We start from the raw sequence: 24,791 nt of genomic DNA on the forward strand, positions 1-24,791 counted from the left end.
CCGTCTGTGCTCTCTTCTTTGACCTGTCTACCCCATGTGCTATCCCCCTTGTCTGCTGTCTCTCTCCTTCCTGTGCAGTGTTCTCCCCTCATGTGCTGTTCCTTTTGAGCTGTCTCCCCCCTGTGCTCTGTCTCTCTCACCCCTGTGTCTGACAGTGTACAGAACATACCACAGCTCCTGGGTAGGGGAGAAAGCAAAAGACAATACTGACATTACAGCAGGAGATCGCAGAGGATACATTTTGTGAGGTAAAATATTGTTTAAAAATAGTCAGTGAAATATTTTACCTCACAAAATGAATCCTTTGTGATCTCCTGCTGTATTGACAGTATTGTCTTTTGCTTCCTCCCCTGCCCAGGAGATGTGGTATGCTCCATACACGGTTAGACACAGAAAATTTTTAAAATGAACTTTCATTCGTGGGAAAACCCCTTTAATGTGACCGGCTTCCTCTGCCTTTGGACACGTCGGGCATCTGCCGCAGGGATCAGCCGAATGATTCACTGCGCCTGCGTGGAATTCACACAGGCGCAGTGCGATGGTGGTACCATGCAAGAGGCTGCGTGAGTGCGTGAGTGTGTGAGTGTGTGAGTGTGTGAGTGAGTGTGAGTGTGTGAGTCTGAGTGTGTGAGTCTGAGTGTGTGAATCTGAGTGTGTGAGTCTGAGAGTGAGTGTGAGTGTGAATGTGTGAGTGTATGAGTGTGAGTGTGAGTCTGAGTGTGTGAGTGTAAGTGTGTGACTGTGACTGTGTAAGTATGACTGTGAGTGTGAATGTGTGTGAGTGTGTGTGTGTGTGTGGTGCAACGGTGTTCCGCTGGTGGTACCGCACAATAGGTTGGTACCAGCAGCAGTTTCCATATTGAGACACCCATCACTTGGGTATCCCAACATGGCAGTCAGTGAACTTCCTCCACTTGGAATTCTGGGATACGGTGATATCTCTGGGATACGGTGATATCTGGACAGAACAGGAAATGAAAACATTACAAGGCAATTATATAAATATATATATATATATATATATACATATATATAGAGAGATAGATAGATAGATTAAAAGCCCTCAAATGATCTGCCGCAGACAGTATAGAATAAAATAGATAGAATACATACACTCACTGGCCACTTTATTAGGTACACCATGCTAGTAACGGGTTGGACCCCCTTTTGCCTTCAGAACTGCCTCAATTCTTCGTGGCAGAGATTCAACAAGGTGCTGGAAGCATTCCTCAGAGATTTTGGACCATATTGACATGATGGCATCACACAGTTGGCGCAGATTTGTCGGCTGCACATCCCTGATGCGAATCTCCCGTTCCACCACATCCCAAAGATGCTCTATTGGACTGAGATCTGGTGACTGAGGAGGCCATTTGAGTACAGTGAACTCATTGTCATGTTCAAGAAACCAATCTGAGATGATTCGAGCTTTATGACATGGCGCATTATCCTGCTGAAAGTAGCCATCAGATGCCTGTTCTTAGCTGAGAGGAGTGGTACCCAGTGTGGTCTTCTGCTGCTGTAGCCCATCTGCCTCAAAGTTCGACGCACTGTGCGTTCAGAGATGCTCTTCTGCCTACCTTGGTTGTAACGGGTGGCAATTTGAGTCACTGTTGCCTTTCTATCAGCTCGAACCAGTATGCCCATTCTCCTCTGACCTCTGGCATCAACAAGGCATTTCCGGCCACAGAACTGCCGCTCACTGGATTTTTTTTCTTTTTCGGACCATTCTCTGTAAACCCTAGAGATGGTTGTGCGTGAAAATCCTAGTAGATCAGCAGTTTCTGAAATACTCAGACCAGCCCTTCTGGCACCAACAATCATGCCACGTTCAAAGGCACTCAAATCACCTTTCTTCCCCATACTGATGCTCGGTTTGAACTGCAGGAGATTGTCTTGACCATGTCTACATGCCTAAATGCACTGAGTTGCCGCCATGTGATTGGCTGATTAGAAATTAAGTCTTAACACACAGTTGGACAGGTGTACCTAATAAAGTGGCCAGTGAGTGTATATACACATGGAATAGGTATATATATATATATATATATATATATATATATATACTGTATATATATCTCAGTGACACACATATATATATCTTTATATTTCTTAGAGAGATACATAGAAGAATAGCCATTAATTCATTTGCCGACAGTATAGAAGACATGGTTTACATACAGTAAATCCATGCAAAATAGTTAGATATATACATGTCTATACAGTTAGTATAGTGTGTTTGCAAATTATAGGGCATGTATGTATATAATAAAATATTATTTTCGGAGAAAAATATCACGTGGGCTCCTACACAATTTTCTGCGCCAGAGAGGGAAAGCAAGCGACTGGGGCAGATATTCATAGCCTAGGAAGGGACCATGGTTATTGGCCTCTCCTGGCTACAAACATCTGCCCCCAGCTGCCCCAGAAATGGCGCACCTCTAAGATGCGCCAATTCCGGCACTTAGCCTCTCTCTTCCCACTGCCCTGTAGTGGTGGCATATTGGGTAATAGTTGAGGGTTGATGCCACTTTTCTATTGTAAGGTGACATCAAGCCCAGCTTAGTCAATAAGACACCTATCCATTACTAATCCTAGAGTTGTTAAGTGGTTAAAAAAACACACAGCCAGAAAAAAGTCTTTTAATTAGAGTTGAGCGACTTTTGGTTTTTTAGGGTCGCGTTTCGTTTCGTGAAACCCGACTTTTCCAAAAGTCGGGTCGAGCAAGATCGTCCGATTATAGGGAAAAGTCGGGGTCGTCCCGAAACACGAAACCCAATGTAAGTCAATGGGGAATAAAAGTCGGCAGTGAGAGGAGGACAGGAAACACACCAACAGTGCCCATTTGAATGCCAAAAGCATCAATTCTTCTTACTTAAGCTTGTCAACTTTAATTAACTTCATAATACAAGTTACGCACTGAAAAATGGGGGTTATTTGGCTACAGACTGTGGGGGGGGAGGGCTGGCTCCAGGTTTTCATGTGCCCTGGGCGAAAGAGCGCCCCTTTAACACATACCACAACTCATCATGCTCCGATACGGCAGAGAAATATCGGTATAGTACAATGAAAAATACCTCACTTTTTACATCTCATGACGAGGCCCATCTATTTCTCCATACAGAATCATTGGTCCCATATAATGTTTGAAACAGTATATGATGAGCTCCACATAATGCTACAGTATATGTTGGTCCCCATGGATGAAGCTCCACTGTCTTATGGGCCCAAATAATGCTCCAAACATAATGGGCCCCATTTCTAATGCTCTAGTGTATAATGGGCCCTGTAAATGCTGCTCCAGTGTCTGATGTCCACCTTTGGAATGTTCCAGTGTATGGTGGGCCCCATCTATCATTCTCCAGAGTATAGTGCTCCCCAAAAATTGCTGTCCCAACATTGAAAACAATCAAATAAGTCTCCTCGCTAGGGAATCCCTGTATTTGTCTGGACTCCTCGTCGTCCCCATCTTCAATCTCACTGCACAGTATTTCAACTTTGCAAGTTCTGTGATCCTGGGCAAGCAGGGGGGCCCACTCGTTGGCGACGGCACTGGCACAGGGCCCCTGATAGTACGGTGGTGTGTCTGATGGCGGGTGGGCCGAACCTGCACTTTCATCTGCAGCTTCCTCTTTGTCACCGTGTAAGATGGAACTGTATATGGGAAGGGTAACCTGAGTTTCATCAGGGTCAGATTCAGGTCGTGTAGCGTGCGAGGGGAATGTAGTGGTCTGGGTCAATGTACCAGCAGATTTATCGAGCAGTGGCTGGGCATCAGTGCACTTGTGTCGCCCCCAGGAGTATGGTCGCCACAGTGGCATTACCTTCTTCCTAGGGAGTGTGATGTCATGCTTGAGAGCAATGAAGGATCTCTCTAGCAGGTTAACTGATTGGGCGGCGTTATTCCCACGAGTCATGACCCTCCAAACAGCGTTCATGAAGGCAAAGTGTTTGTTTTACGTGGGCAGTATGGTTGCAAAGCTGAACCTTAAAGGAATGTCCAGAAGGGCACCACCAGGAGTGGAGCCTACGGTTAAATTCGACTCCACCTGGGAAACCTCAACCATGCCAGCTACAGAACAGATGCACACATTGCAAGCTTAATTCCGTTAACGAACGAGACTCCGTCATGCCCCGCGGTCCGAGTCCGGCTTACTAGAGGGACACGTGAGGCTCTGGCACATGAGATTGGCCAATAACTGGTGTGTCATGCCCTTACATGTCCGTGGCTGCATGTGCGCTACACTGAAAAGGCCAGCGTTTGTCGCTTACAGGTGCAGATAACCCGCTGAACAACGTTAGTGATGGGGATCACTGATTACAATTATTACCCGCGAACAATGATTTCCCAGTAAGTGCAGGTCAACCGCAGTTCCGGAATTAGGCCTAACCGTCATTCCTGAAAAAATGAAAAACTTACGTGTGCAAACCACAGGTGCTGTAGCTTGCTTAACAGGTCGCCAGCCGTTCTCACGCCCAGTATGGATTACACGTGATTGCACAAAGGTTAGAAAGGGTACCGTATCCCCGGATAACATGTATGGATAGCGTACACATTCAAAATATATGTCTCAGGAGGCAGGCTCAGACGGTGTCAGGCCCAGTATGGATTGCACGTGATTGCACAAAGGTTAGAAAGGGTACCGCATCCCCAGATAACATGTATGGATAGCGTACACATTCAAAATATATGTCTCAGGAGGCAGGCTCAGACGGTGTTAGGCCCAGTATGGATTGCACGTGATTGCACAAAGGTTAGAAAGGGTACCGTATCCCCAGATAACATGTATGGATAGCGTACACATTCAAAATATATGTCTCAGGAGGCAGGCTCAGACGGTGTCAGGCCCAGTATGGATTGCACGTGATTGCACAAAGGTTAGAAAGGGTACCGTATCCCCAGATAACATGTATGGATAGCGTACACATTCAAAATATATGTCTCAAGAGGCAGGCTCAGACGGTGTTAGGCCCAGTATGGATTGCACGTGATTGCACAAAGGTTAGAAAGGGTACCGCATCCCCAGATAACATGTATGGATAGCGTACACATTCAAAATATATGTCTCAGGAGGCAGGCTCAGACGGTGTCAGGCCCAGTATGGATTGCACGTGATTGCACAAAGGTTAGAAAGGGTACCGCATCCCCAGATAACATGTATGGATAGCGTACACATTCAAAATATATGTCTCAGGAGGCAGGCTCAGACGGTGTTAGGCCCAGTATGGATTGCACGTGATTGCACAAAGGTTAGAAAGGGTACCGTATCCCCAGATAACATGTATGGATAGCGTACACATTCAAAATATATGTCTCAGGAGGCAGGCTTAGACGGTGTCAGGCCCAGTATGGATTGCACGTGATTGCACAAAGGTTAGAAAGGGTACCGTATCCCCAGATAACATGTATGGATAGCGTACACATTCAAAATATATGTCTCAAGAGGCAGGCTCAGACGGTGTTAGGCCCAGTATGGATTGCACGTGATTGCACAAAGGTTAGAAAGGGTACCGTATCCCCAGATAACATGTATGGATAGCGTACACATTCAAAATATATGTCTCAGGAGGCAGGCTCAGACGGTGTCAGGCCCAGTATGGATTGCACGTGATTGCACAAAGGTTAGAAAGGGTACCGTATCCCCAGATAACATGTATGAATAGCGTACACATTCAAAATATATGTCTCAGGAGGCAGGCTCAGACGGTGTTAGGCCCAGTATGGATTGCACGTGATTGCACAAAGGTTAGAAAGGGTAACGTATCCCCAGATAACATGTATGGATAGCGTACACATTCAAAATATATGTCTCAGGAGGCATGCTCAGACGGTGTCAGGCCCAGTATGGATTGCACGTGATTGCACAAAGGTTAGAAAGGGTACCGTATCCCCAGATAACATGTATGGATAGCGTACACATTCAAAATATATGTCTCAGGAGGCAGGCTCAGACGGTGTTAGGCCCAGTATGGATTGCACGTGATTGCACAAAGGTTAGAAAGGGTACCGTATCCCCAGATAACATGTATGGATAGCGTACACATTCAAAATATATGTCTCAGGAGGCAGGCTCAGACGGTATTAGGCCCAGTATGGATTGCACGTGATTGCACAAAGGTTAGAAAGGGTACCGTATCCCCAGATAATATGTATGGATAGCGTACACATTCAAAATATATGTCTCAGGAGGCAGGCTCAGACGATGTTAGGCCCAGTATGGATTGCACGTGATTGCACAAAGGTTAGAAAGGGTACCGTATCCCCAGATAACATGTATGGATAGCGTACACATTCAAAATATATGTCTCAGGAAGCAGGCTCAGACGGTGTTAGGCCCAGTATGGATTGCACGTGATTGCACAAAGGTTAGAAAGGGTACCGTATCCCCAGATAACATGTATGGATAGTGTACACATTCAAAATATATGTCTCAGGAGGCAGGCTCAGACGGTGTAAGGCCCAGTATGGATTGCACGTGATTGCACAAAGGTTAGAAAGGGTACCGTATCCCCAGATAACATGTATGGATAGCGTACACATTCAAAATATATGTCTCAGGAGGCAGGCTCAGACGGTGTTAGGCCCAGTATGGATTGCACGTGATTGCACAAAGGTTAGAAAGGGTACCGTATCCCCAGATAACATGTATGGATAGCGTACACATTCAAAATATATGTCTCAGGAGGCAGGCTCAGACGGTGTCAGGCCCAGTATGGATTGCACATGATTGCACAAAGGTTAGAAAGGGTACTGTATCCCCAGATAACATGTATGGATAGCGTACACATTCAAAATATATGTCTCAGGAGGCAGGCTCAGACGGTGTTAGGCCCAGTATGGATTGCACGTGATTGCACAAAGGTTAGAAAGGGTACCGTATCCCCAGATAACATGTATGGATAGCGTACACATTCAAAATATATGTCTCAGGAGGCAGGCTCAGACGGTGTTAGGCCCAGTATGGATTGCACGTGATTGCACAAAGGTTAGAAAGGGTACCGTATCCCCAGATAACATGTATGGATAGCGTACACATTCAAAATATGTCTCAGGAGGCAGGCTCAGACGGTGTTAGGCCCAGTATGGATTGCACGTGATTGCACAAAGGTTAGAAAGGGTACCGTATCCCCAGATAACATGTATGGATAGCGTACACATTCAAAATATATGTCTCAGCAAGCAGGCTCAGACGGTGTTAGGCCCAGTATGGATTGCACATGATTGCACAAAGGTTAGAAAGGGTACCGTATCCCCAGATAACATGTATGGATAGCGTACACATTCAAAATATATGTCTCAGGAGGCAGGCTCAGACGGTGTCAGGCCCAGTATGGATTGCACGTGATTGCACAAAGGATAGAAAGGGTACCGTATCCCCGGATAACATGTATGGATAGCGTACACATTCAAAATATATGTCTCAGGAGGCAGGCTCAGACGGTGTTAGGCCCAGTATGGGTTGCACGTGATTGCACAAATGTTAGAAAGGGTACCGTATACCCAGATAACATGTATGGATAGCGTACACATTCAAAATATATGTCTCAAGAGGCAGGCTCAGACGGTGTTAGGCCCAGTATGGATTGCACGTGATTGCACAAAGGTTAGAAAGGGTACCGTATCCCCAGATAACATGTATGGATAGCGTACACATTCAAAATATATGTCTCAAGAGGCAGGCTCAGACGGTGTTAGGCCCAGTATGGATTGCACGTGATTGCACAAAGGTTAGAAAGGGTACCGCATCCCCAGATAACATGTATGGATAGCGTACACATTCAAAATATATGTCTCAGGAGGCAGGCTCAGACGGTGTCAGGCCCAGTATGGATTGCACGTGATTGCACAAAGGTTAGAAAGGGTACCGCATCCCCAGATAACATGTATGGATAGCGTACACATTCAAAATATATGTCTCAGGAGGCAGGCTCAGACGGTGTTAGGCCCAGTATGGATTGCACGTGATTGCACAAAGGTTAGAAAGGGTACCGTATCCCCAGATAACATGTATGGATAGCGTACACATTCAAAATATATGTCTCAGGAGGCAGGCTTAGACGGTGTCAGGCCCAGTATGGATTGCACGTGATTGCACAAAGGTTAGAAAGGGTACCGTATCCCCAGATAACATGTATGGATAGCGTACACATTCAAAATATATGTCTCAAGAGGCAGGCTCAGACGGTGTTAGGCCCAGTATGGATTGCACGTGATTGCACAAAGGTTAGAAAGGGTACCGTATCCCCAGATAACATGTATGGATAGCGTACACATTCAAAATATATGTCTCAGGAGGCAGGCTCAGACGGTGTCAGGCCCAGTATGGATTGCACGTGATTGCACAAAGGTTAGAAAGGGTACCGTATCCCCAGATAACATGTATGAATAGCGTACACATTCAAAATATATGTCTCAGGAGGCAGGCTCAGACGGTGTTAGGCCCAGTATGGATTGCACGTGATTGCACAAAGGTTAGAAAGGGTAACGTATCCCCAGATAACATGTATGGATAGCGTACACATTCAAAATATATGTCTCAGGAGGCATGCTCAGACGGTGTCAGGCCCAGTATGGATTGCACGTGATTGCACAAAGGTTAGAAAGGGTACCGTATCCCCAGATAACATGTATGGATAGCGTACACATTCAAAATATATGTCTCAGGAGGCAGGCTCAGACGGTGTTAGGCCCAGTATGGATTGCACGTGATTGCACAAAGGTTAGAAAGGGTACCGTATCCCCAGATAACATGTATGGATAGCGTACACATTCAAAATATATGTCTCAGGAGGCAGGCTCAGACGGTATTAGGCCCAGTATGGATTGCACGTGATTGCACAAAGGTTAGAAAGGGTACCGTATCCCCAGATAATATGTATGGATAGCGTACACATTCAAAATATATGTCTCAGGAGGCAGGCTCAGACGATGTTAGGCCCAGTATGGATTGCACGTGATTGCACAAAGGTTAGAAAGGGTACCGTATCCCCAGATAACATGTATGGATAGCGTACACATTCAAAATATATGTCTCAGGAAGCAGGCTCAGACGGTGTTAGGCCCAGTATGGATTGCACGTGATTGCACAAAGGTTAGAAAGGGTACCGTATCCCCAGATAACATGTATGGATAGTGTACACATTCAAAATATATGTCTCAGGAGGCAGGCTCAGACGGTGTAAGGCCCAGTATGGATTGCACGTGATTGCACAAAGGTTAGAAAGGGTACCGTATCCCCAGATAACATGTATGGATAGCGTACACATTCAAAATATATGTCTCAGGAGGCAGGCTCAGACGGTGTTAGGCCCAGTATGGATTGCACGTGATTGCACAAAGGTTAGAAAGGGTACCGTATCCCCAGATAACATGTATGGATAGCGTACACATTCAAAATATATGTCTCAGGAGGCAGGCTCAGACGGTGTCAGGCCCAGTATGGATTGCACATGATTGCACAAAGGTTAGAAAGGGTACTGTATCCCCAGATAACATGTATGGATAGCGTACACATTCAAAATATATGTCTCAGGAGGCAGGCTCAGACGGTGTTAGGCCCAGTATGGATTGCACGTGATTGCACAAAGGTTAGAAAGGGTACCGTATCCCCAGATAACATGTATGGATAGCGTACACATTCAAAATATATGTCTCAGGAGGCAGGCTCAGACGGTGTTAGGCCCAGTATGGATTGCACGTGATTGCACAAAGGTTAGAAAGGGTACCGTATCCCCAGATAACATGTATGGATAGCGTACACATTCAAAATATGTCTCAGGAGGCAGGCTCAGACGGTGTTAGGCCCAGTATGGATTGCACGTGATTGCACAAAGGTTAGAAAGGGTACCGTATCCCCAGATAACATGTATGGATAGCGTACACATTCAAAATATATGTCTCAGCAAGCAGGCTCAGACGGTGTTAGGCCCAGTATGGATTGCACATGATTGCACAAAGGTTAGAAAGGGTACCGTATCCCCAGATAACATGTATGGATAGCGTACACATTCAAAATATATGTCTCAGGAGGCAGGCTCAGACGGTGTCAGGCCCAGTATGGATTGCACGTGATTGCACAAAGGATAGAAAGGGTACCGTATCCCCGGATAACATGTATGGATAGCGTACACATTCAAAATATATGTCTCAGGAGGCAGGCTCAGACGGTGTTAGGCCCAGTATGGGTTGCACGTGATTGCACAAATGTTAGAAAGGGTACCGTATACCCAGATAACATGTATGGATAGCGTACACATTCAAAATATATGTCTCAGGAGGCAGGCTCAGATGGTGTTAGGCCCAGTATGGATTGCACGTGATTGCACAAAGGTTAGAAAGGGTACCGTATCCCCGGATAACATGTATGGATAGCGTACACATTCAAAATATATGTCTCAGGAGGCAGGCTCAGACGGTGTCAGGCACAGTATGGATTTGACGGCCCAGATTACACAGCGGAGGAGCAGGGAGAGGTAAAGATTGCAAATGCTGGGGCCCTGCCCAAGCAAGGGGGGCCCACTCGTGGGCGTCGGTACTGGCACTGGGCCCCTCATAGTACAGCGGTGTGTCTGACGGCGGGTGTGCACCACCACCGTCAGAGACACTTGATTGCACTATGAGGGACCCTGTGCCAGTGCCCGCGCCCAAGGGTCGGCCTACCCACCTGTCCAGGGCAACGGCACTCGCACGGTGTCGTGCGCTAGGTGGTGACCCCGGCCATGGGGGGGGGATACAGCACAGTTAGGGAGTTTTAGAAAGTGGCATATGTTGATGTTGGACATTCAGCTGATGCAAAAGGCGAAATAGGTGAAGTTCCAGGAAGAGGTGGACCAAAGCAAGCCATTTTTCTGTCACCCTATGTGTCATCAGGGGAAGGTGGGACAAAATCCTTGGAAACCCATGCGTGGTTCATTTTAATGAAGGTTAGATCATCCACATTTTGGGTTGACAGACGGGTCCTTTTTTCTGTCAGGATTGATCCAGCTGCACTGAAGACTCTTTCCGATAGCACACTTGCAGCTGTGCAAGCGAGCTCCTGTAAGGCATATTGTGCCAATTCAGGCCAGGTGTCCAGTTTAGCGGCCCAATAGTCAAAGGGGAATGACCTGTGTGGGAGAACATCGATATGGGAGGAAAAGTAGTTTGTAACCATAGTTGACAACTGCTGTCTCCTGTCACTTTCCATCGATGCAGTATTACCAGTTGTGTGAGAGGTATTTGAAAAATCAGTCCACAACATTGTCATGAAACCCCTGTCTCCAACGCCACTTCTGCTGTGTGCACCACGAACACCTCTGCCAAGCTGCCCCCGGCCCGTACGGCTCGTGTGTGAACCATCACCGCTGCTGTGTGCTGGGAATGCCTCAAGCAACCGATTTACCAGAGTTGCTTGTTTATTAGCCAATATTAGGTCAAGGTTCTCCTGTGGCATGATGTTTTGTAATTTGCCTTTATAGCGTGGATCCAGGATGCTGGCCAACCAGTAGTCGTCATCGTTCATCATTTTGGCAATGCGAGGGTCCATTTTTAGGATCCGCAAGGCATAATCTGACATGTGGGCCAATGTTCCCGGTGTCAATGATGCACTGCGAGTGCTGGGTGGAGGAGCACTTTCTGGCAAATCCACATCCCTCCAGTCACGCACAAACCCTGTACCAGACCTTGCCACGCCAACATTTTCACTTGCCCCACGAGATGCATCCTCCTCCCCTAAGTAATCATCCCCATCATCATCCTCCTCCTCCTCTTCTTCCTCCACCTCGTCCAGGAGAGGTCCCTGAGCAGACAATGGCTGAATGTCATCAAGGTTTCCCTCCTCCTCTTCCTCCTCATCAACATTGGCTGCAGACGCCTGCTCCTTAAGGTGCGTCAAAGTTTGCATGAGCAGACGCATAAGTGGGATGCTCTTGCTTAGTATGGCGTCGTCTGCGCTTACCAGCCGTTTGCATTCCTCAAAACACTGAAGGACTTTACAAAGGTCTTTCAGCTTCGACCACTGCACACCTGTCAACTCCATGTCTGCTCTCAAAGTGCCTGGCCGTGTATCCTCCCACAAATGCATTATGGCCTGCCTCTGCTCGCACAGCCGCTCCACCATGTGCAGGGTGGAGTTCCACCTTGTTGCAATGTTGATAATGAGGCGGTGGTTGGGAAGGTGGAGCAATCGCTGCAGCTTCTGCATACGAACGGAGTGCACAGGCGACCTGCGGATGTGCGCGCACAGTCTTCGCACCTTCTGGAGCAGGGCTGTTAACTCCGGATAATTTTTGAGGAAGCACTGCACCACCAGGTTCAAGGTGTGAGCCAAGCAAGGTATGTGGCTGAGTTTTGAAAGGGCTATGGCTGCCACAAAATTACGGCCGTTATCACTAACTACCTTGCCTGCCTCAAGATGTACACTGCCCAGCCATGACTCAGTTTGTCGCTTCAAGTACTCGGCCAGCACCTCGGCGGTGTGTCTGTCGCCCAAACACATCATCTGCAACACAGCCTGATGACGCTTTCCACTAGCTGCTCGATAGGGGGACACATCGTGTGCAACAGTGGCAGCTGCAGATGGAGTGCTCGTACGACTGCGCTCTGTGGACGAGCTTTCGCTTCTGGAGGAGGAGGAGGAGGGTCGAACGCCTACAGCCAACTGTTTCCTATACCGTGGGCTAGGCAGCACTGTCCCACCACCGCTGTCCCCTGTGGACCCTGCATCCACCACATTAACCCAGTGCGCAGTGATGGACACGTAACGGCCCTGGCCATGCCGACTGGACCATGCATCAGTTGTGAGGTGCACCTTTCCGCTCACTGACTGCTTGAGTGCATGGACAATGCGGTCTTTCACATGATGGTGGAGGGCTGGGATGGCTTTGCGAGAGAAGAAGTGGCGACTGGGTAGGTCATAGCGTGGTACTGCATAGGCCATGAGTTCGCGGAAAGCTGTGCTTTCCACCAACCGAAAGGGCATCATCTCAAACGAGATTAGTTTGGCAATGTGGGCGTTCAAACCCAGTGTACGCGGATGAGAGACTGAGTACTTTCTTGACCTACTCATAGTGTCTGGGAGGGTGAGCTGGACTTGAGAGCTGCATATGGTGGAAGTAGCGGTGGACAGGGCGGACTGAGAGAGGGTTGATGATGGTGATGGAGTTGGTGTTCTTTCTGATGGCCTAGAATCAGTCTTTCATTGATATAACAGTGGGATTCCCTGACTGCTGTGGTCTTGCAACGACACCTCAACATTTGTTGCTGTGCTAACCGATGGGCTTACAGTGGGGGAAACAATGTAGCGTTGCTGACTACCTTCGTTGTGATCAGTTGCACATGTGGCACTTGAGGTTTGGTGTTGTGTCCACGCTTGCAAGTGCATGCTGGTTAAATGTCTAAGCATGCAACTGGTATTCAAATTTTTCAGATTTTTCCCTCGGCTAAAGGTCTTTGCGTACTTCTTACAGATAACCTTGGCCTGATCATGAGGATTTTGGTCAAAAAAGTGCCACACTGCACTCTTCCTACTTTGGCAGACATTTTGCGGCCTAGCACGCTGTGATCTTTTGACCCTCTGGACAAGCTGTCCAGCAACTCTTTTGATGTTTGGAACCTGTCTTTGGAGTGCTCCAGGCCTGCCAGATAACAGCTGTTGCGATGTCGATGTCTGCTGTGGATGATCCTCATCTGAGCTATTGGAAGCAGCACCCTCTTCCCCCAATGGATGCCAATCTGGGTCAACAACTGGGTCATCCATCACCTCCTCTTCTATGTCATGTGCACCTTCCTCTGTGTCACCGTGTATGGTGGTATAGTGTGCGGGAAGGGGCACCTGAGTCTCATCAGGGTCAGAATCTGGCTCTTTACACTGCGAGGACAATGTAGTGCTCTGAGTGAATGTACCAGCAGAATCATCCATCAGCGGCTGTGCATCAGTGCACTCCATGTCAGATTCATCTTGGCCTGGGTAATTCACCATTTCACTTGATAATCCAGGCATGGTATGTGAAAACAGCTCCATGGAGTAATCAGTAGTTTGGCCTGCGTCATCCTTCAATCTTGGTTGGGGTGAAGGACACAAGGAAAGGTGTGGTTCATGAACATGAGCCTCCAATGACGACTCAGTGCTTTTACTTTTTACAACTGAAGAAGAGGAGGTGGTAGAGCTGGAGGCTGAGTCAGCAATGTAAGACAAAACTTTTTCCTGATGCTCTGGCTTTAAAAGCGGTTTGCCAACTCCTAGAAAACTAAGCGTTCGAGGCCTTATGTAGCCAGACGATGACGCAGGGTCAGCACCTCCTGCATTCGGCCCTATTTTGCTCTTGCCACTACCATCAGATCCACCACCAACACCATCATTACCAGCTGCCAACCCCCGCCCAATTCCACGGCCTCTTCCACCAGCCTTCCTCATTTTTGGTAGAAATGTAGACAAAATCCAACAAACTATATAGTAATGTAAAACAAGGTACAAGGTGTCTATAGGACAGGGGAGATTTTGAATTTCTGCAGACACTTGTGGACACTGGACACTTTTGGATTGTGTGAGGCCCACTGATATCTGAGCGCTATGTGACAGGCTCGATGGCACAGCTGTGACCAAAGTGACTAGAGGATAAGGGAGATTTTGAATCTCTGCACACACTTTTGGACACTGGACACTTTTGGATTGTGTGAGGCCCAATGAATATCTGAGCGCTATGTGACAGGCTCGATGGCACAGCTGTGACAAAAGTGACTAGAGGATAAGGGAGATTTTGAATCTCTGCACACACTTTTGGACACTGGATGGACACTTTTGGATTGTGTGAGGCCCACTGATATCTGAGCGCTATGTGACAGGCTCGATGGCACAGCTGTGACCAAAGTGACTAGAGGATAAGGGAGATTTTGAATCTCTGCACACACTTTTGGACACTGGACACTTTTGGATTGTGTGAGGCCCACTGATATCTGAGCGCTATGTGACAGGCTCGATGGCACAGCTTTGACCAAAGTGACTAGAGGATAAGGGAGATTTTGAATCTCTGCACACACTTTTGGACACTGGACACTTTTGGATTGTGTGAGGCCCAATGAATATCTGAGCGCTATGTGACAGGCTCGATGGCACAGCTGTGACAAAAGTGACTAGAGGATAAGCGAGATTTTGAATCTCTGCACACACTTTTGGACACTGGACACTTTTGGATTGTGTGAGGCCCACTGATATCTGAGCGCTATGTGACAGGCTCGATGGCACAGCTGTGACCAAAGTGACTAGAGGATAAGGGAGATTTTGAATCTCTGCACACACTTTTGGACACTGGACACTTTTGGATTGTGTGAGGCCCACTGATATCTGAGCGCTATGTGACAGGCTCGATGGCACAGCTTTGACCAAAGTGACTCGAGGATAAGGGAGATTTTGAATCTCTGCACACACTTTTGGACACTGGACACTTTTGGATTGTGTGAGGCCCAATGAATATCTGAGCGCTATGTGACAGGATCGATGGCACAGCTGTGACAAAAGTGACTAGAGGATAAGGGAGATTTTGAATCTCTGCACAAACTTTTGGACACTGGATGGACACTTTTGGATTGTGTGAGGCCCACTGATATCTGAGCGCTATGTGACAGGCTCGATGGCACAGCTGTGACCAAAGTGACTAGAGGATAAGGGAGATTTTGAATCTCTGCACACACTTTTGGACACTGGACACTTTTGGATTGTGTGAGGCCCACTGATATCTGAGCGCTATGTGACAGGCTCGATGGCACAGCTGTGACCAAAGTGACTAGAGGATAAGCGAGATTTTGAATCTCTGCACACACTTTTGGACACTGGACACTTTTGGATTGTGTGAGGCCCACTGATATCTGAGCGCTATGTGACAGGCTCGATGGCACAGCTGTGACCAAAGTGACTAGAGGATAAGGGAGATTTTGAATCTCTGCACACACTTTTGGACACTGGATGGACACTTTTGGATTGTGTGAGGCCCACTGATATCTGAGCGCTATGTGACAGGCTCGATGGCACAGCTGTGACCAAAGTGACTAGAGGATAAGGGAGATTTTGAATCTCTGCACACACTTTTGGACACTGGACACTTTTGGATTGTGTGAGGCCCACTGATATCTGAGCGCTATGTGACAGGCTCGATGGCACAGCTGTGACCAAAGTGACTAGAGGATAAGGGAGATTTTGAATCTCTGCACACACTTTTGGACACTGGACACTTTTGGATTGTGTGAGGCCCAATGAATATCTGAGCGCTATGTGACAGGCTCGATGGCACAGCTGTGACAAAAGTGACTAGAGGATAAGGGAGATTTTGAATCTCTGCACACACTTTTGGACACTGGACACTTTTGGATTGTGTGAGGCCCACTGATATCTGAGCGCTATGTGACAGGCTCGATGGCACAGCTGTGACCAAAGTGTCTAGAGGATAAGGGAGATTTTGAATCTCTGCACACACTTTTGGACACTGGACACTTTTGGATTGTGTGAGGCCCACTGATATCTGAGCGCTATGTGACAGGCTCGATGGCACAGCTTTGACCAAAGTGACTAGAGGATAAGGGAGATTTTGAATCTCTGCACACACTTTTGGACACTGGACACTTTTGGATTGTGTGAGGCCCACTGATATCTGAGCGCTATGTGACAGGCTCGATGGCACAGCTGTGACCAAAGTGACTAGAGGATAAGGGAGATTTTGAATCTCTGCACACACTTTAGGACACTGGACACTTTTGGATTGTGTGAGGCCCAATGAATATCTGAGCGCTATGTGACAGGCTCGATGGCACAGCTGTGACAAAAGTGACTAGAGGATAAGGGAGATTGGATTGCTTTTAAAAAAGCAGTTGCGGAGCAGTGGGTAAACAGCAATGCACGAATGTCAGGAAGCCTTAGAAGGCAGCCCAACAACCAACACCACTGATACACCACTATATAGCCTCCCCTTGCACTGCACACACAGTGACTGGTGTGTTGTGCAGGCCAAATTGCTAGCAGCAGAAGCAGTTTTTTTTTCTTCTCAGCAGGACAAAAAAAAAAAATTGGGATTGCTTTTAAAAAAGCAGTTTGCGGAGCAGTGGGTAAACAGCAATGCAGGAATGTCAGGAAGCCTTAGAAGGCAGCCCAACAACCAACACCACTGATACACCACTATATAGCCTCCCCTTGCACTGCACACACAGTGACTGGTGTGTTGTGCAAGCCAAATCGCTAGCAGCAGAAGCAGTTTTTTTGTCTTCTTCCCTGCCTAACGCTCTCCCTACAGAATCAGCAGCAACCTCTCCCTATACTAAGATCGGCAGAAGTAAGATGGCGGTCGGCGTGCACGCCCTTTTATACCCCCTGTGACGCCCACCAAAGCAAGCCAATCACTTGCATGCCCTTCTGAAAGATGGTGGTGACCCGTGCCTATGTCATCACGTTGCCCACAGTGTCCATGGATCCTGATTGGCTGAAAAAGAGCGCAAAACAAACTTTTGAAACGCGACTTTGGCGCGTAAGTCGCCGACCTCGTGGCCGACCTCATCCTAGGGTCGGGTTTCGTTTCATGAAACCTGACTTTGCCAAAAGTCGGCGACTTTTGAATTTTTTCGACCCGTTTCGCTCAACTCTACTTTTAATGAAATAAAACAATAAACGCAGTTTGCCATCTTAATTGTTCTGCTAATCCAAGCAACGCCCTCAATCTCCTGTAATAAAGAAAAAATAAAAAAACAACAATATACCATACCTGTACGGTGTTCGATCCCACGCCGTAATCCACATCTGGGGGATATACAGTTTGCAACCAGGATGGTGCAAAGATGCGACTGTCCCAGCTGCAAAATACTGGTGAATGAATGAATGAATGTGAGGGTGCACAGCATCAGTGACATCACAGCTATTCACTGAAGCTGTTCTCACAGCCGGCATGAACTGCTGTGACCTCAAGACCGCATTTTCCCACAGTCCTGAGAACACTGCATCCAAAGAACACCACACCTACTGTGAAACATGGGAGTGGCAACATCATGTTTTGGGGCTATTTGTCTGCAAAGGGACCAGAATGACTGATCCGTGTACATGAAATAATGAATGGGACCATGTATGGTGAGATTTTGAGTGCAAACCTTCTTCCATCAGCAAGGGCATTGAAGATGAAACATGGATGGGTTTTTCAGCATGATAATGATCCCAAGCACACTGCCAGGTCAATAAAGGAGTGGCTTCATAAGAAGCATATGAAGGTCCTGGAGTGGCCTAGCCAGTCTCCAGATCTCAACCCCATAGATAGCCTTTGGAGGGATTTGAAAGTCCGTGTTGCCCATTGATAGGCCTAAAACATCACTGCTCTAGAGGAGATCTGCATGGAGGAATGGGCCAACATACCGCCAACAGTGTGTGAAAACCTTGTGAAGACTTCCGGAAAACATTTGACCTTTGTCATTGCCAACAAAGGATATATATAACAAAATATTGAGATGAACTTTTGTTAATGACCAAATACTTATTTTCCACCATAATTTGAAAAATAAATCTTGCTAAATCAGACAAGGTGATTTTCTGGATTTGTTTTCTCATTTTGATTCTCATAGTTGTGGTCTACCTATGATGCCTATTACAGGCCTCGCTCATCTTTTTAAGTGGGAGAACATGCACAATTGGTGGCTGAATAAATACATTTTTTCCCCACTGTATCTAGTGTTTTGTGAGCTGTGCGATTTTTTTCTCGCGACCATAGACTTTCATTGGTGAGTCTCGACCAATATACGGTGCAAATCTCAGCATGCTGCGATTTCACTCGCACGTATAATACGGCCGAGAAAACAATCACTGATGGGAGGTGGTCCACAGATTAACAGCGGTCCGAGTGCTATGTGATTTTTTCTTGCATAGCATTCGTCCGTATTCCTTGCTAGTGTGACTCCGGCGTAATACTGAATGTATATCCAACATATGAGAAGAGGTGATAGGGAGAATTAGCTCACCAACAAAACTGTAGTGGTGTTCACAATGTATACATCACACAGAGCCGCACAGGTCCAGGCGCCTGTTAGGCATCAGGTTTCTGCGTCTGCTCTGCAGGAATCCAGACCCTTACATTCTGCGGTCTCTTGCTGTTTATCTACCGCAAAGGAGATTGCCTTGCAGCAAATCTCTCTAGGGGCCAAGTCCCTCTGTCCTCCTACTGAGCATGCTCATGAGACGAGTTCCCATTGGAGATCGGGAGTCATGTGCTCAGGTCCTGCTCCAGATCTCATTGGTCCATCTCAGAGATCTGGAAGCTTCCGGAAGGTCCCGGCTGCTATAAAAAGTGCGCATGGCCGTTCCGCCATGTGCTAGTATAGTCTCTAGTTGCTACTGTGTGAATGATGATGGATGTATGATTCTGGTGAATGACTCATTTGAAACCCCTTCCCTCTGATATTACGTATGTGGACAGGGACTAAGCTTAGAGTCAGTACCAGCACGCCACTACTACATCATCCACAGTTGCTAGCGTCCGACTTTGCACTTGCGTACTAGCTTTGTCGTCTAGCGGCAGTGTCCTACGTCGCGCTGCAGTTGCAGCCCTCCTTGGCGTCTGCAGTTGCGACGTTGCACGCACGGTAGGTCTAGACGGATGCAGTTCCGCTGTCTTTGGCTCTGCTCAACATCCATTTCGCAACTAGTCACACCCATGTCCACGCCCAACTGCACCCATTTAGCACTGCTGATCACACTGACTGGTACTGAGGGCACAGTGGCTGGAATTATGGGCACATTTGCTGGTACTGTGGGCACACTGACTGGTACTAAGGAAGAGAGAAAACAGAGAGAGAGAAAAAAGAAAACAGAGAGAGAGAAAGAAAGAAAGGAGAGTGAGAGAGAAAGAAAGAATAGAGAGAGAAAGAAGAAAGAACAGAGGGAGAAAGAAAAAAGAAAAGAAAGAACAGAAAGAAAGAGAGGAAAGAAAAAGAAAGAAAGAGGTGAAAGAAAGAACAGAGAGAGAGAAAGAAAATGAGGGAAAGACAGAACAGAGAATGAGAAAGAAATAAAGATTCTATAAAGATACAGTTGTGGCCAAAAGTATTGACACCCCTGCAATTCTGTCAGATAATACTCGGTTTCTTCCTGAAAATGATTGCAAACACAAATTCTTTGGTATTATTATCTTCATTTAATTTGTCTTAAATGGAAAACCACAAAAGAAAATGAAGCAAAAAGCAAAACATTGATCATTTCACACAAAACTCCAAAAATGGGCCAGACAAAAGTATTGGCACCCTCAGCCTAATACTTGGTTGCACAACCTTTAGCCAAAATAACTGCAACCATCCGCTTCCGGTAACCATCAATGAGTTTCTTACAATGCTCTGCTGGAATTTTAGACCATTCTTCTTTGGCAAACTGCTCCAGGTCCCTGATATTTGAAGGGTTCCTACTCCAAACTGCTATTTTTAGATCTCTCCACAGGTGTTCTATGGGATTCAGGTCTGGACTCCTTGCTGGCCACCTTAGAAGTCTCCAGTGCTTTCTCTCAAACCATTTTCTAGTGCTTTTTGAAGTGTGCTTTGGGTCATTGTCCTGCTGGAAGACCCATGACCTCTGAGGGAGACCCAGCTTTCTCACACTGGGCCCTACATTATGCTGCAAAATTTGTTGGTAGTCTTCAGACTTCATAATGCCATGCACATGGTCAAGCAGTCCAGTGCCAGAGGCAGCAAAGCAACCCCAAAACATCAGGGAACCTCCGCCATGTTTGACTGTAGAGACCGTGTTCTTTTCTTTGAATGCCTCTTTTTTTCTCCTGTAAACTCTATGTTGATGCCTTTGCCCAAAAAGCTCTACTTTTGTCTCATCTGACCAGAGAACATTCTTCCAAAACTTTTTAGGCTTTTTCAGGTAAGTTTTGGCAAACTCCAGCCTGGCTTTTTTTATGTCTCGGGGTAAGAAGTGGGGTCTTCCTGGGTCTCCTACCATACAGTCCCTTTTCATTCAGACGCTGACAGATAGTACGGGTTGACACTGTTGTACCCTCGGACTGCAGGGCAGCTTGAACTTGTTTGGATGTTAGTCGAGGTTCTTTATCCAACATCCGCACAATCTTGCGTTGAAATCTCTTGTCAATTTTTCTTTTCCGTCCACATCTAGGGAGGTTAGCCACAGTGCCATGGGCTTTAAACTTCTTGATGACACTGCGCACGGTAGACACTGGAACATTCAGGTCTTTGGAGATGGACTTGTAGCCTTGAGATTGCTCATGCTTCCTCACAATTTGGTTTCTCCAGTCCTCAGACAGTTCTTTGGTCTTCTTTCTTTTCTCCATGCTCAATGTGGTACACGCAAGGACACAGGACAGAGGTTGAGTCAACTTTAATCCCTGTCAGCTGGCTGCAAGTGTGATTTAGTTATTGCCAACACCTGTTAGGTGCCACAGGTAAGTTACAGGTGCTGTTAATTACACAAATTAGAGAAGCATCATATGATTTTTTGAACAGTGCCAATACTTTTGTCCACCCTCTTTTTTTTTGGTGTGGAATTATATCCAATTTGGCTTTAGGACAATTCTTTTTGTGTTTTTTTCATTTAAGACAAATTAAATGAAGATAATAATACCAAAGAATTTGCGTTTGCAATCATTTTCAGGAAGAAACTGAGTATTATCTGACAGAATTGCAGGGGTGTCAATACTTTTGGCCACAACTGTACTATAGCAGCCCGGCTCCCATTGTAGTGCCCACCTGAGCCTCCCGAAGCAGGACATATCATAATCCGCTTACATGGCCGGCATCCCCGATTCCAATATGATCCTGCTGTCTGCGCTGTCGGAGGAGGACATGGTGATGGATCTGAAGCATTCCTAGTTCCGTCACAATTTCCTCATGAAATTATCTAATTTCCGGTCAGCTTCCAGCACATCACTTCCGTTGGAACGTCATGTGTGAGTTTTAAAATGCTCCATGGGGCTCCGCCGTGTACTCCTGTGTCCGTGGGAAAAGCCCGCTTTGTATGCTTCGTACGCACTTGGCTCCGCTCCGTACATCCCGTACACATATGGCTCCACTCCATACACACACGGCTCCTCTCGGTACACCTCGTACACGCATGGCTCCGCTCCGTACACCTCGTACACACGGCTCCTCTCCGTTCACCTCGTACACAAACGGCTCCGCTCCGTACACCTCGTACACGCGGCTCCGTTCCGTACACCTCGTACACATCCGGCTCAACTCTGTTAACCTCGTACACACACGGCTCCAGTCTGTACACCTCGTACACGCGGCTCCGCTCCGTACACCTCATACACACACGGCTCCTCTCCGTACACCTCGTACACATCCGGCTCAGCTCGTACACCTCGTACACACACGGTTACGCTCCGTACACCTCGTACACACACGGCTCCATTCCATACACCTCATACACACACGGCTCCTCTCCGTACACCTCATACACATCCAGCTCCTCTCCGTACACCTCGTACACACACGGCTCCTCTCCGTACACCTCGTACACATCCGGCTCCGCTCCATACACCTCGTACACACGTCTCCGCTCCGTACACCTCGTACATGCGCGGCACCGCTCCGTACACCTTGTAAACACGGCTCCGCTCCATACACCTTGTACACTCGGTTCCGTTCCGTACACCTCATACACACGCGGCTCTGCTCCGTACACCTCGTACACATCCGGCTCTGCTCCGTACACCTCGTACACACACAGCTCCGCTCCATACACCTCATACACACACAGCTCTGCTACATCTACCCTGTAAACCCCTCCTGACCCCGCGCATACTTCTCTCATCCAGCACCATGACAATCAGCACAGCAGTCCTGCAGACACCAAGAGGCAGGGCTGTGCGCACAGGACCTTTGATGAGGTCACAGGAGGGGCAGAGTCAGGGGTCTGGACAAAGACTCCTGATCATGTGACCCCTGACTCCTCCCCTCCTGTGACCTCCTCACAGGTCCTGTGTACAGAGAAGAGAGCAGGCAAGCAACGCTGTGAGTGGCTGCGGAGGGGGGTCTCATGCTAGGGCAAGAATGGGGTGCGTTGGGGGGGTGGCGGCTTATCTCCCTGCAGTGAGGGATAGAAAAATCCCAGGAGGGTTGGAAACTATAACCGCCATGCCTGTAGAGAGGGCTGGCGGCAGGAACAACAGCCAGGCCAGTGGCCGCATCAGCTGGCAAGCGGCCAGATGAGCGTGCGCTGCCACCCATGGCCCACATGACAGCAGCCCAGCGGGAAAATGCCCGGTTGGGCATATTACCAATCCAGGCCTGATCAAGGCCCTGATGGAAAAAACAGCAGGTAGAACTGTCTGGCAGAGAAATTGGCAGCGTCAGAGTGAGTGATTCTTTCCCCATTGCGATACCCCCAGATGTGAAATGTTAATTTGGTGTCGGGTAGCCATCGGCCTCAGAGGAAAAGATTACCAAGCATTGGTTGAGCCAGTGTACTCTGATAGCAGGCCCACTGTCCTGACAGCCAGAGGGGTAGTTGATGTTCACAAAGGGAGAGTACCTGTACACCTCTTGAATTGTGGGGAAGAGGAGGACACAATACCTCGGTATGCCACAGTTGCTAAGCTGCTTACTGTCAGTAACAATGCAATGCAGGCAGCAGAGCCCTTGGTCTCATCCGACCAGGTGGAGGACAATGGCTCTGTAAAGCAGCTGGAGGAATGGTGTCAGCAGCTGCATGTGGGAACTGACTCCACCCCTTCATACCAAAAGAATGGGATTTACCGAGTGACTCAGGAGTATGAGCGGGTATTCAGTAAACACTCTCTAGACTTTGGGAAGGCAAAAGGGGTTCAACACCATATCCCCACTGGAGATCATCCACCCATTAAAGAAAGGTATCGGCCTATACCCCCAACACAATACCAATGTGCCAAAAGTATGTTGTGGGAAATGAAGGAGGCTGGGGTGATCAGAGACAGCTGTAGCCCCTGGGCCGCTCCAATAGTCTTTGTGAAAAAGAAAGATGGTACCATGAGAATGTGTGTTGATTACAGAAAAATTAACAGCATTACACATAAGGATGCCTACCCATTACCCAGAATTGAAAAGTCATTAGCTGCACTTAAAACTGCTAACTATTTTTCCACCTTAGATCTCACTAGTGGGTATTGGCAGGTTCCCGTGGCAGAGGCAGACAAGGAGAAGACAGCGTTTACCACACCAATGGGTCTCTGCGAGTTCAACTACATACCGTTCGGGCTCTGCACCGCCCCAGGGACATTTCAACAGCTAATGGAGTGCTGTCTTGGACACAAGAACTTCGAGACAGTCCTGTTGTACCTTGATGATGTCATTGTTTTCTCCAAGACTTATGAAGACCATCTGGAGCACCTGGCTGAGGTGTTCGAAGCCCTGTCCAACTTTGGCCTGAAAGTGAAGCCATCCAAATGCCACCTCCTAAAGCCCAAGGTACAGTACCTTGGTCATGTAGTGAGTGCAGAAGGTGTAGCACCGGATCTTGACAAAGTCACTGTCATCCGGGACTGGCAGAAGCCCAGCAACCTACATGAGGTACGTCAATTCCTCGGGTTGGTAGGCTACTACCAAAGGTTCATCAAAGGCTTCACTGAGATAGCCACACCTATGCAAAATCTTCTGGTTGGCCAGCCAAAGAAAGCCAGGAAGAAGAGTCCTACATTTGAATGGAATGAGGAACTGGAGAGGTCCTTCACATGACTGAAGATGGCTCTCACAGGAGATGAAGTTCTGGCCTACCCAGAATATGACCAACCATTTGTTTTGTATACTGATGCCAGCAATGTGGGACTGGGAGCAGTACTGTCACAGGTACAGAATGGCAAAGAAA

The sequence above is a fragment of the Dendrobates tinctorius genome, unplaced genomic scaffold (assembly GCF_039654945.1).
Source record: "Dendrobates tinctorius isolate UK_male_01 unplaced genomic scaffold, ASM3965494v1 ptg000013l, whole genome shotgun sequence".
Taxonomy (NCBI): Eukaryota; Metazoa; Chordata; class Amphibia; order Anura; family Dendrobatidae; genus Dendrobates; species Dendrobates tinctorius.